A 13,528-nucleotide genomic window follows, 5' to 3' on the forward strand; every position below is an offset into this window, starting at 1 on the left:
ACAGTGCTGCTGCTGTCTAGGTTGCTCTTCTAGGTTCACAGCAACGTCTGAGGTGCTTACTCCCGTAAGGTCTCCACGGCTTCTCGACACTGGACTTGATGATCGAGGAACACGGGAAGTTGCTGAAGGTCTTGTTCGGGCTGTGCTGTCTGGTTCTGTTGGTCCCTTATTACTTGAGTTGAGTTGGATGCCGTTGTTGAAGGCGTAGGTGGGCTGAAGCGCTCGTGAAACTTCAGAACCATGTCGCATGGCAGTACTCTGAGGAGGATCTCCCGTAGCATTAGGCAGTATTTACCAGCACTAATGCCAAGTGCATTCAAACTTCGTACGCGTACTTGGACCTCGTCGTATAGCAGTCGAAGTTGATGCACGTTCGAAGGCGACGAAACTGGTCTCAAGTCCAGAAGGCTTCTGAGGTGATCGTGCACGATGAGCCTTTCGTCACCGAAGCGCTTTCTAAAATATCGATGGTGTCTTTGTAGCACTGCTCGCTCGGCTGGAGTCCAGAGATGGCCGATGCGGCAGCTCTAGTCACGAGCGAGGGTGTTCAAATAGTTGAATTTGTCTGCAGTGCTCAGGTCGCTGTTATTATGCACGGCCGATGCGAACTGCATCCAAAAGCGCTGGCAGTTCTTCCGTTTCCCGTCGAACTTTAGAAGGTCAAGCTGAGGCAACATAGCCTTGCTGGTGGTCGGAGTCTGGGAACTCGGTGGTCGTGTAGGTCTAGATGCGAGAGCGTCTTGCAACCTGAAGCGCAGGGCCGCTGCCGTGTTCACGATTTTGTCCCCATATTTGCCCGCGTCCGACGTCTCGTTATCCAGCAGGTCATCTGGCGTCTCGTCAAAAGTGTGGTCGTCGAGCTTTCTTATCTGCTGGTGGAGCGCTTCTATTCGTTCAAGCTGAACGCTCATCTCGGACACCGAAAGTCCAGGTTGGCCTCGCAACGCTGCTTCCGCTTCGATTATTACGCCATCCAGCTGAGAGCGGAGGCTCTGGCGGCGTCGGAGTAGCCGTTCCACGGCGGTCAGCTGGCGGCCGGGGATTCTGCGGCCAAGGTCACCGGTGCCACGTCGGTTCAAAGGGCTTGCGCGGCTTCCGGCGTCAATGAGGTAGGCCTTGTCGCGAGATCCCGGGTTTCGGCACCGTGTAATGGACCTCGAGGACCTCCGGCTGGAAAGCCGTCGAGAGAGAGCTGAGAGCGCACGTCTGATGATAATGGGGGCTTTAATCGAACTGGTTCACGTGGAGCGCGAGCACGTGCCACCGCTCGGTCCGTGCCGGTGAGATTGATGATGATGAGTGTCATCTATTACAGCGCAGAAGAGAAAAAAGTTCCAACACTAGGTAATATTACGGTTTATAACGCTAAAAGTGTGTATGAATATTTGTATTTATTCAGGGATGAATAGTTGCTTCTGTTCCTGTCGCTTGTGCAGCCAGGTACTAGGGTTCAATTCCGGCCACTATTAGAGTTGCCTTTTGCGTGAGTACCTTGGAAATTTTTTTAAGGTCAAAAGTTCAATAAACGACAAACACAATTTCACCCTAATACGTTGGAGCATAACCTATAGAGAGAAGCCCGTAAGACCCCCTCGAAATGTGCAGGACTAAGGAGATGTCATTTCTGTTATCTTTTGCCAATAATCGAGTGAAGGCATGTTAGACTTCATTTGCTATTTACATGTCAGGTGAAAATGAATATGGGGCCTAAAAGTGAAACTTCTAGTTTTTTTAAGCGTGTCTCACCACTTAAAAGAGTTTTTCCTAAAAAAATCTGGCACATCTGTGATGTGTCGTATTGTGATTACTGCTTCAGGTTATGTGTGCATCAACAGCACGTACTGACGTCTTGGAGTGTTCTTATTCGGATAAAAAAAAATTACGCCCACCTCACAAGTTCGCAAGTCCCGCAAGTCACAAGTTCGAAACCGCGAGAGTACATTGTTTTTTTTGTAAGTTGACTTTTTCTTTTTACAATTTTTGGACCCTAACGTTCACTGCTCCCCGAACTGGGTCAAAGAACACGCCCAGGCTGACACTTATGCGCTAGCGAGTTCTTGTTGGCGTGCTGTTGCCATAAGCACCGACTGCTTGCGGGCAGTGGGCACAGGCCGGAATCAATAGACCGTTGGCCTGGTGCGAACACGCTTTTTACGATACAGGCGTGAGGAACGCAAGCTCCAAATAGGGAGTTCCCCATGTTGGGGGTTATCCCCCATAGCATTTGAGCGTCTGCGGTGACGCGAAGGGCGTTCATCCACTGCGTAAGCCTCGGCTAGTGATTGCAACGATTTCAAGCCGTCCTGGGAGTCTTATCTTTGGAATTTTACAGCCGACAAAATGGCAGAAGCGCGGTACGACGAGTACTGAGATATTGAGAAAGCCCATCCAAAAATGCCGTCGGATGTCAAGCATGTTTTTTTACAGACCCGAAACCGAAACTTGTTTGAATGGTTACCTTGGACATCGTCCAAGCAAGCTGCATCTCCTCCTGTCGTCGCAGCCTTTCGTTGGTGCGGCCGCCACAAACCGCGCATAGTAGTTTTTCTTCTTTCGCTCTTGATAAAACAATTACCGACTCGTCAACCGGATAAACGACGAAAAGTGTGTTAATTATAGCCAATCTACGCAGTGAAGCAAAACCGGGAGCTTGAAAAACTGACTTCAGAGTCCCTTTAAAGACAAAAGGCGGTTTTATTGAGCCTCTTGGAGACCCCCGTCAATCAGCGTTCATATTAGAACATGAAGGTGGTGAAGATGAACTTCACGAGCCGGGCGCATTGGCGAGCCATGCAGGGCAGGCCCAACGCCACCATTCGGTTTCACTTCTTTTCCCTCTAAATTTCCAACAGCGCCGGTTTAACTTAGGCTTTTTTGAGCTCTTTACGTAAGCTCAAATAGTGCACACGGAACCCCAGTAAACTAATGGTGGCAGCAAAAGTCACTAATACGACCTGTGGTATCTCTGTTCTATTTTTTCCATAATTTTAGTGCTGGCAGGGTTCGTGGGGCACCAACTGCAGTGATCTTCAGCTTAGTTTGCTAGTATGTGGTTTTCATCCTAAGTCGCATAAATAGCCACGCTTAGCCCGACTATACCATTCTGCAGCTTCCGCTGCAGCATTAGAGTTATGTTATTCCTCTAAAAAAACTCCAAGGTAACTGCACAGTGCGATTGTTTGCATACACTCGGCATGAAGTAAATCTACCTTGATCCGCATGGCTTCATAGAAAACTACCAGCTTCAGGCTTCGGACAGAAATACCATTCCGATGCCACCTCAAAAGAAAAGGATGACAACAAACCATCTTGTTTAAGTTCCTGCACTCCTTTTTCACAGATGCCTAATAAAATAACTGCTTGTATTCCGCAGCCACAAACATACAACGTGTAGTTAAGCAAACACCAAAATCTCGGATGCTTCCCAACTTATGCAAAAATATCAACTGCGGTACGCATGTTCATGAATAGTTGCACACCACTGTGGTAGACGAAAGAAACTATCACAAACTTCCGTGTTCGCCAATGGCCCTGGCCAGGACGTGCGCAAGCTGCACAAGACCGGTTTATCCTTTTTGGTACCAGCCGATCCAGGTCTTTTGGCGACACCTTGCCAGGTACAAGGCAGATGACTCAATGCGTTGAATATATAGGAACAAGCCACAGAGCCAGATCATAAAAGTACGACAAAAAAATTGAGTGCAAGTTATTTTGTTTAAAGTGGAAACGCAGTACGTATCACCGCTGTTTTGAAAGCAGCCACAGGTCATGGATGGTATGAAGGACTAGTTCAGTTGTCTCGTGGCCCTGAAACATTTCATGAACTGCAACAGTTTGTCTTGATGTCGGAACAATTTTAGGGTAATTAACGAGGCACACTCCCTTCAGGTGAACAAGCTGTCTGTCGATCGTGCAGATACGGCAATTGCAAATTTTTCATCTTTAAAACGAGTGGTGTGGACGCAATATATCTGTAGCCGAGCACTTGACAGCGAGTTCATTATTAAGAACAACAATGCACAACTAGTGGCAGTGAATGGCAAAATGGGGATTGCATGCAGTATCCTCTGGGACGTTTCCTGTATGTTTCTTCTAGGATGGCACTGATGTAAATAGGGGTGTAGTCGAGAAGGCCGATTGCTACTGGGAAAATTGGTGTTAACGGCAACTGGTGTCTTGTTTTATTCTGAACTTCATAACTTGACTGAGGATAAACCCGAACTGTATAATAATGCAGCCAATTCTACTAGTATAACTACTAAATTTTGCCATAAAGAAGGGTTAGACACTCAACGTTACTTCAGTTTTGCTTAATGAGTGGTCGTGTTTCCACACTCCCCGGTAAATTCCCAACGCTGAAATTCCGAAGAGGTATTCACGAAAACGTTACTTGAGGGGGTTCTGTATTCCGATTGCTTTGAATAGGGGCTATGTGCCGATAGTTCTTTCCACTCCACTCCGTGTGCATGTCATTCTGTTTTATTAGTGTACAGGTACAAATAATAGGCCCCGGTGAATGAATAAACAGAAGCAATGCTTCTGCAATGCAATATCATTAGCATAAACGAATGAATAACAACAGTTCAATCACGCCTAATATTATTCGTGAAGGAAAAAAGCGAACTAATACTGACGCTCCCGGCTGTATTTGTGCAGCATTGAAACTTCTAAAACGGCACTGTAAAAGTATACACATTTTGAGGCTTCCTCTGGTTCTTGTACGTCATGATCTGTCCGAAGTAGTGCGTGCACGCTGCAAAAACGTATTTAAGAGGCGTTTAGGCAGGCGAACAATAAATTTACACACACTTGGTAACTGTTCATATGCAGTTAAAAGCTACCATTCTAGACAAGCTTCTTCACCCTTCTACCTCTCAATTTATGTATTTAATTGAAGTGCTCACCTATAGCGCTAGAAACGGATGATGTATTAGGTACATGAACATAAGACATAAAACGACAACATATAGAAGGCAAAAAAATAAAAACTGGGTAAAAATAAATGCGTACATATTTACAAAAGAATACAGCGATCAAAGAAGGCAGAACATTTTTTTAACAACAAGAACTCAGAGGTCACGTGTAGAGAATACACAAATGAACGCATACAAGCATACCACAGTGGGTCTCTTTTTGCCGAAGCACATGAACCGAAGGGATAATGCAGGTGCGACCTTTCCACAACATTGGTATTCGAAATATTAAATCTTTCAAAGAGCGTTTGAACAGCACCATGTCATTAAGAATTGTCAACGGAAGATAAAAAGACTGCTAAAAGCATGTTGGCATCGGCAAGCTGGTGGAAGGCTCAGTAATTTGTATACATCGAAGCAGCCATGCGGCCGCAGTGGTCTTCTTGGCACTCGCAGGTGAACAGATTTTACAAAGGCGAGCGCAGTGAAGCTTGCAATGAATACAGTCATAAAAAAGGCTGGTCACGACTGGAGCACCCAATAGATTGCTCTATTACAGGCTTTTAAAGCCTACCGTGCTTATAATAGTTTAGTGGTGAGTAGTGAAAAAATACGGTTTTAGTGGAGCGCTTCTGGATCCTAATAGTCGAAGGGACGACGAAGGGGTTAACAATTTCATATTGCATTGGCGAAGTCGAGCTTCGGTAATATTGGTGCGCAGTAGAGTGAGATGAAGCATGAGTGTTCGGTGAATTTACTGGTGGCCCTGGATATCACCCTAAGCGTACGAATGCGCAGGAGTTGATCGACCTTCCCAGCCGTGGCGGCCGCTTTTCAGATGGAGGCGAAAGCAAAAATGCCTGTGTGTTCGAGAGATTTCGGTGCTCGTTAAAGAGACCAAAGTGGTCAAAATAATCCGGAGCCCTCCACTACTAGCGCACCTCATCGCCTGTGCAGCGTCAACGCGTCAAACCTTATATTCAATGCGCGGAAGTAAGTAAGGGGACGCTTGTGATTGCGTTTTAATTAGATGTATTTCGAGATTCCAGTAGCTCAGACGTATGAGTACATGCTTACAAAATCCAAACTTTTTTCACCCGTTCGGAATGGCGCTATCCGAGAGGCTTGGCTTCATAAAGAGGGGGACCTAGGTCTCTGAGACGGCAAGCGTTTTTTTTTCTTGTTTCCTCATCACCATCATCATCCTGTTTCCTCCCATTGTATTAGGTTGGCTGACCGACAGTGCGTTTTGGTTGCGACACCACTATCAGCGAGACATAGAAAACTGCTTTAGGAAGGGATTATATTTCTGTAATTATTACAGTGATGCTGTATATGTCTACCCCCCCCCCCCCCCTTCAGTTCTCATTCATGTGAAGCTGCTTTAATTGGCACCACTTCTCTCCTCCGCCTGGCCACTGCCGACGCCTCTTCACAGGTTTTTTGACCGCTCGCCATTACCGATGCTTCTTTCACAACTTCTGCAATGGACTGATAACGGCCTTAGCGCCGCTATCAACCCCCCAGTTGCCCTTTTTAAAGGGAAGGGACTGCAACACTTCCAAAAAACGCTTTCACTCTTTCCTTCCCGTCTGGAAGGACTTTGAAAGCCATAGTTATCACCAGCACTAAGCGCATTGCGTGCTTTTCCCTTCGCAGCCGATCCGCCTTCCGTTTCTGCTTTTCTTTTGTTGCCATTTTTTAAAAGTGGCTACAGAGTGCATTTCTTGCTGAAACAGACACAAAGCCGGCCAATAGCTGCTACTCCGCTCTAATGACGTCATTGAAGCGCTCGAATAACGGGCAGATAGGGAAAGAGAGAAAGATATTTTGAGCACGTAAAAACGTTTTTTGATGAGCATAACGAAGCAATTTTGGCTGAGGTATTTTGTATCCCCCTGTTCTTGCTAAATAGTGGGTGTGTTTGTTGAGTACGTGCTGAAGGCATTTAATATATAAAGAAAATGTGAAAAGTGTTCCACAGTCTCTTTAACTAGCTAACAGATCACCGATTGAATGAGCCCTGGTGCCCCCAGAATCGCGAAGCCATTTATTGATTCATACGTTTATTTATAACTACTACAGGCGGTTTTTCCCCATCCATCAGGAGAGGGTTACATCAAGTATCGCACACTGAAACAAAACTATCAGATGAAGCATACGCGCCGTAAGAAGGCAGTGGATTGAATTGGTGCGCAGTTCGTGAAAAAGTGATTATATGTGTTAGTTTTTCTTACTTGATAGTCTAACAAGTTCCGAACTTTTTTCCTTGCTGATCACTGGGAAGGTGGCAAAATATGGAATTCTCTATTTAAACCAGATTCGTTATCCTACAGAAAGACGGTAGTCCAGAACTTGGACCCGCCTCCCTTGCTGCCTCAAGTTTCACGTCGTGGAGTAACTGTGAATCCATTCGGATGACTTGCCCTGTTGGAACGCCGACGTGGGCGAATAATTCTTCTTCAGCTGGAAGGGCTTTCATCGTGCACCGTTTTGCCGGTGTCTTCTACCTCTAAGCACGCGCACATCACCGGTTTCCATTTTATGCGTGCACAGGTGGAGGGTAGAGGGAAGAAGGGGGCGTGCACGCGCAGCTATGTTTCATTCCCTCACAGATGACACGTAGGCTACACTGTTGTAGGAAGCAGGCGTGAAGCGGATGCGGCTTCCTACATTTTAAATGCATAGCATTTTAGTAACTCACAATGTCACGCGGCGTTGGCGTGCGCTGTCGTAGTCCGCATGCGCGCCTTGTCGTAGTCCGCATGCGCGCCCTGTCGTAGTCCGCAGCCAGGAAGAAATAACAGTTTCCGGCGCCCGGTTTCGAACCCATGACGCCGCGGGCGGAACGCAAGGTGCCCGGCGCACAACCGACCGAGCCACGAAACCGACACAGATTTCGATGCACCGAACGCGCCTTATATCCTTCACTCATTTCTCGTTTGTTTCGAAAGCGCCACAAGTTGTCCCGCGCTTCCAAAAGATGGCGACACGGGTCCCGCGATCAAGAGATACGACTTGCCGGCGCACCCCCTCGGAAATGCTGTGCATTTGATCGTGCCCCTCGCGAGGGGGATGTCTTTTTTTTGATAGGTATTCTTTGTGCTCTTGCAAATCGCTATATAATGAATGTCCTAATTTCTTAAGAACTACAATAATCGAAGTTTCGAACCGACTGGGCGCGCTTTGACAGCCCAATGTAGCCGGCTGGCTCTAACACTTATCAAACATAAATGAGAGAATTTTCCACTGGTAAAACTGAGAAACATACATTTTATTTTCTACGAGCTCGTTATAAACAAACAAAATCGAATCTGGTTTTGATGACTGGATCAGATTATGTTCAAGATTACAAACCCTTTTAAGCCATCAACATTGTTGTCTCAGTGCACCTTGCCTTGAGGTGCTAGATTTTTTCTGTGTGTGTAAACAAATTTAAGCACTTCTTCTGGGACTGTTCACCGATTTTTCTCTCTTGTTCACCAAATTCAAGCGTTTTCAGCCTTTGATTTTTTCCGGCTGTTACTTGAGGCGACTAAGCTTGAGGTGTTTCTTCCTTTACCGAGAAGATGCCTTCTCCTTGTTCAATGCTTTCATGTAGAAGTACAGCCGGGTGACCAGAAAGAAGTTGATGGCCTGGTTTGTGAGGTTACGGCCATGCCGTCGACATCCTACGATGACGGCGTCTTTCTGAATGCAGGAAACAAGGTCGTCTCAGCTGTCACTCTGCAGCTCGTTGTAACTGAACCACATAGAAAATGTGGCTTCGAGGGCATCCACAAACTAGAAGAGCTTCTAGGAGGGGTAAAGAAGACCCCCATTGTCGCAAAACTTGGTGAACGTTGCCAACTGCTCGTCGGCCTGATCAGCAGAAAAAAGGAGCTCATCAAAGCAGTCTTTGCAAGCATTCTTCAAAATCTCCCACCTCCCCTCGCGGGAACCCCTGTGTAGATGCGACGCATAGGCGGAGCGGCGAAGGGAACGCGTTGTATAGCGCGCATAACGTTGAGGGGACTGCGTAAGCTGGTCCCAGTCGATGACGACGTTGGCGTACTTGTAAAGCGGCGTGGACTAGGTGTTTGAGCCAAGCGTGGATGTTGCTTCGCCGGAGAACGGCACACCGGTTATATGCGCAGCGCGCGCGAAGGAGAGGAAACCGCGGAAGAGAGAGTACTGCACATGCGCCGGCCCCAGCGGGTCTGCCGCGGCTATGACGCAACACAATCCAACACAATCCACTTTAATCCAATCCAATCCAAATCCAATCCAACCGAATCCAAGCCAAGCCAATCCAATCCAAGCCAATCCAATCCAATCCAATCAAATCCAATCCAATGCCCCTCGCGAGAGAGTGTTCGTTATCGGAGAGGAGAGGGGGTGAGCGGCGGAGAGCGCAGCTCGCGCGGCGAGGAGAATGGCAGAGGGGTGGACAACGCCGACAACAACGACGACGACGCCGGAGGGACAAGGCGAGTGAATCAGATGCTCTGCATCTAAAACCGTTTTGCGTGCGACGTAGCCAGCCATATAATAGACGAGTCGGGAGTCGCTCATCTTTTCTGGGTAGTCATGGTCGGGAAGCGTTGCGGACTTCTTCAGTACGTCCGATGCTTCGTCAATCTTTCCGTTGTCCAGAAGGGTGTCTAGTTCACGGCCTGCATCCTCACTGCTCAGCATAAATGTCAGTTCTCCCCTTTCACAGTTTCCACTGGGAGGAGCTTTGACCAAGTCATAAAAGCTGAGGCAGTTCACCGTCAGCAAAAACTGGGCAGCAGTGGGATGGTCGTTGCACCCAGAAAATTGCCTGATGATGCCAGCTTCTCCAGGCAGTCCTGGCTGAGCCGGCATGTGAGTAGGTACGTAAATCCGCACTTGTCATGAAGGTACTTCAAGATGTCAGGTGTAGCTTGAAGGGTGACCCTTAAACATTCGGCAGTGCTTGCTGAACGAAATCGCCCTCTTGAAGTTGCCGCATGAGCCTCCCACTGGTTGAGATACTCCAACACATCCTCAATATGACTCTCAAGTGTGGAACCAGGTTTAAGCCCTTCCGATGGCACGCGGGCTGTCCTGGCTTGTATTAGCTTCCACATGAGTAGGACAAAGGCTTCGGTTGGTGCAGGGTCACCGCCATTCTTCATTTTGTTTTTGTAGAAGAACAGGCCACGAAGCACCTGCGGACTGAAGAGGTGAAAAGCAAGATTTACCTTCATCCTTTCGAAGCTGTTGGGATTCACGTGAGTAGCAGTAATTTTTGGCATCACTTCCAGCGTTAGTGCAATGTTATCCTCGTCGTGCGCCGTTCTAATTTGCTTGAAATCAACAACGCCTTCAGGCGTACCATATGTTCCGCTGAGGACGCCATTTCGAATACACTTCACCAAGTGCGGGAAATCAGAGATGAACAAGAGGCTTCGTCCCTTCTCGACGGGGTGGGGTACGCATGGCTTTATGGAAGCTGAGGTGGCGGATATCCTGAAAAAGTGCCACATTGAGCGATTCCATGAAGCCCAATCGGCCGTGATGTAGTCCACCTTCAGGCCAGCTTTTTCAGCCACCAACACGGCTTCTAGAAATATCTTTGACAGAAGCGCAGCCTTCACATTTCCTCTAGAAGCGAAAACTCCAAGTATCTGATGCCAAGAACTAGCAACAAGCTGAAACATGATCACGAGACCATGGTCGTAGGGAACAAGCTTGTCGCTTTCCGGTGTGAATTTTCCCAAATCGACCAGCCCGCTCACTTTCCCCCCTGCACCAACGTATAAGCACTCGGACAGCTTCATTTTTTGTGGTCCCGTAGACCCGGCCAGAATGAGCGGCCGCCAAGCTGTTGAGTCGCATTCCAACTGTCTCGCGCGGAACTGCCACGCGCCAGTCCGCTGATGGTGATTGTCAAAGAATGTATATGATGATGATAGTGGCGCTGATGGTGACGATGGCGATGATGTCGCTACATTGTTAGAAGTTTAAGCCTTGACATCTAGGATGCTAAGATGCGTACTGTGTGAGAGGGAATCGAACTGCCCCACCTCTGTCCGCTAAAAAGCGTATCCAGTCCATCCGAATCTGATTCAGCTCATTTGCGGGGAAGTGTTCCTAATCGCAAATTACAAACAAACACGTTTTGGTTCGTGCACTCATTCAACAGCCCCCAGCTTGGCTGAATATTTTTCTTCACAGGGTGGAAGGGCACAGATTTGGCCACTGAAATTTCGCACGCTGTCTTCAGTAGCTGCCCGTAACACCTGTTGTTAAGTCGGAGGCTCGAATGCATTTAATTGTTCCACGGAAAGCACTCTACAGTAACCACACTATGGCAGTGTTGAGGATTCCTGCACTCATGCATTTCGGAGCCCACTGGTTTGAATCTTACCCATCCAAATTTTTCGCAGCTCAAATGCTCGGCTTTTCAATAGCTTCGATGAAAAATTTCGCTCCCGTTTGGGCATTTTTGTTGCGTTTCTATTCCTTCAGCCACCATCCTATTTGTGTGTTGCCTGTGTGCCAGGGAAACGAGATGTTTTGCATAGTTCCCACTTCACTGAATTTTTAAACACGCATCCCCTAAGCGTAGAAGGCGTATATGGAAATCGGTTAAATGTACGAGGCGGCAGAAAGAAATCCGCACAGAGTTAGTGGAAGGAGTTGCTGCAATTGCAGTACGGCGTTTACTAAAACACTGCTGATGGTATGCAGCACTCTCGGCCGTGAATTGCTGCCAGGCAGAATCACGGTTGCATTTTCTGATAGTCCACGGGTGTCCCTGAGTGGATTTGACGTTTTCGCAGGCCAGGATTTTGGTTGTATCACGCGGTCATTAGGCCCGTATTTTCGCTTCCAGGTGCACTTGATATTTTTGAAAAACATTACGCCCACCTCCCCTCGCGGGAACCATGGTGTGATGCGATACTGAAGGGGGCTCCATTGTGCGTTTCCGTTGGGTCGATTACTCGAATTGTGTGAGCAATCGTCGGGTAATGCGAGAGAGAGAGAGCCAGCGTAGCGCGGACGACCGTCGACTGAGAGACCGGCCGGAGCGCGGCACTCCGCTTATATGCGCAGCGTGCCCGAAGGAGAGGAGACCGCGTAGAGAGAGGGCGCTGCACATGCGCACAGCGCGCAGCGCCGCGCGCAGCACCGCCCACCGGCGGAGTGAGAGTGCGCTGCGCCACGCGCTCGCAGATGTTGGACGAGAGTGTTCGCTATCGGAGAGACGAGAGGGGGTGGCCGGAGGAGAGACGCAGCTGTGCGGACGCGGACGACGACGACGTACGCAGGACAGTGCCACCGGCAAGAGATGCTCCTCTCAGCGTCACATCTAAAGGAACCGCTTCTGTTGTAGTTGCCACTAGAAGAGAAATTCATGGTGTAGGCTCCTGAATGATTTAAATCCGGTCATGGGAATCTTGCTTTAACTGGAGCGTTTTATTACAGCGAAGCTTTATTGTCCTCACTGATGCTGTTGTAATCCAATAATCCCTCTAGAAAAGCCAAGTTCTCTCACAATGATAAATAATTTTGGGAAATGAAAAGAAAAAAAAAACGCTTCCTGTGCCAGAATTGATCCCGGGTTCCTCGCGTTATGAAGCCGACATCTATGCGAATGCTACATTCCAACATGGTCGACTCAAACGACAAGCAGCATGTACCGGTTCACACCGTATACCCCAAGCACAATGTTAGGCGAACAGAGGGCTCACCCAAGAGTTGCTATGAGTATTTTAGAAAGGTGGTGCGTACTGCCAAAGAGCACATACTTGAAGTGTGGGATTGGCCAACCAATTATTGCATCACGAGAAAGCTCCTCATTCAACCGTGGTCATCGTTAGACAGAAGGGTGCATAATTGTTTACTTAAAATCCTTAGCTTTATTCCTGTGGCCTCGCCAAGATCCTTTGTTGATGCGGCTCTCTCACAAACCAAACGTATTGATCTTTAAACTTCTGCAAATCCAAAGGGTCGGCTATATTTTCTCATTGTATACCAGTGAGCAAATATAGTACGCGTTTGTAGAGCACCTGGAATTACGCCCAAAACACACAATTACTACTTTTCCCTATGTCACCTAAATACGCTACAGTCCTACAACCTTTTTCACAGAACATTGCAATGCCCCCTTTTACTTATACTGTAAATCGGAGCCTTACAATATATTTCAGAACGCTAGAAAACGTAAGTAAAGTGTGCATAACGTGTGCGATCTCTCGTGCTACTATTGTTCAAGCCAAAATACACCAGAACCTTCAGCCGTTATTCACCCAATACGTGGCTTGACTGAATGACCAGCCATATCTGGCAATAAGGTCAACAGTCTGGTTTTGTGACCTTTATTGTTTATTTAAGAGGACGTCCGAACACATGACTGGAGTGAAGTGCTTGCTAGCAATAATACCGAAACACCTTACTGTAAATATATGGACGTTTTTACGCGTATTTACTCTAGTTATTTTCCTTTGAAGACAAGCTGTTGATCTAAAAAGATAATAAAACCGTGGGTCATGCCGGAACACCTAAAGTTGATCAAAAATAAGAATTGTTCTTACTTTTAGTTCTTGAAAACTCGTTCGGAACAAAAATTAAGCCAATTTAAAGCTTTAAAAAATAAAGTTAAT

General features: G+C 47.4%; 1 pseudogene; it reads right to left on the reverse strand.

The window, feature by feature from the left end:
* Positions 1–527: 527 nt before the first annotated feature.
* On the reverse strand, positions 528–10,174 carry LOC144153393 (uncharacterized; annotated as a pseudogene).
* Positions 10,175–13,528: the final 3,354 nt, after the last annotated feature.

Source organism: Haemaphysalis longicornis, unplaced genomic scaffold (genome assembly GCF_048455015.1).
Source record: "Haemaphysalis longicornis isolate Haplotype H1 unplaced genomic scaffold, Haemaphysalis longicornis Haplotype H1 scaffold_9, whole genome shotgun sequence".
Lineage (NCBI taxonomy): Eukaryota > Metazoa > Arthropoda > Arachnida > Ixodida > Ixodidae > Haemaphysalis > Haemaphysalis longicornis.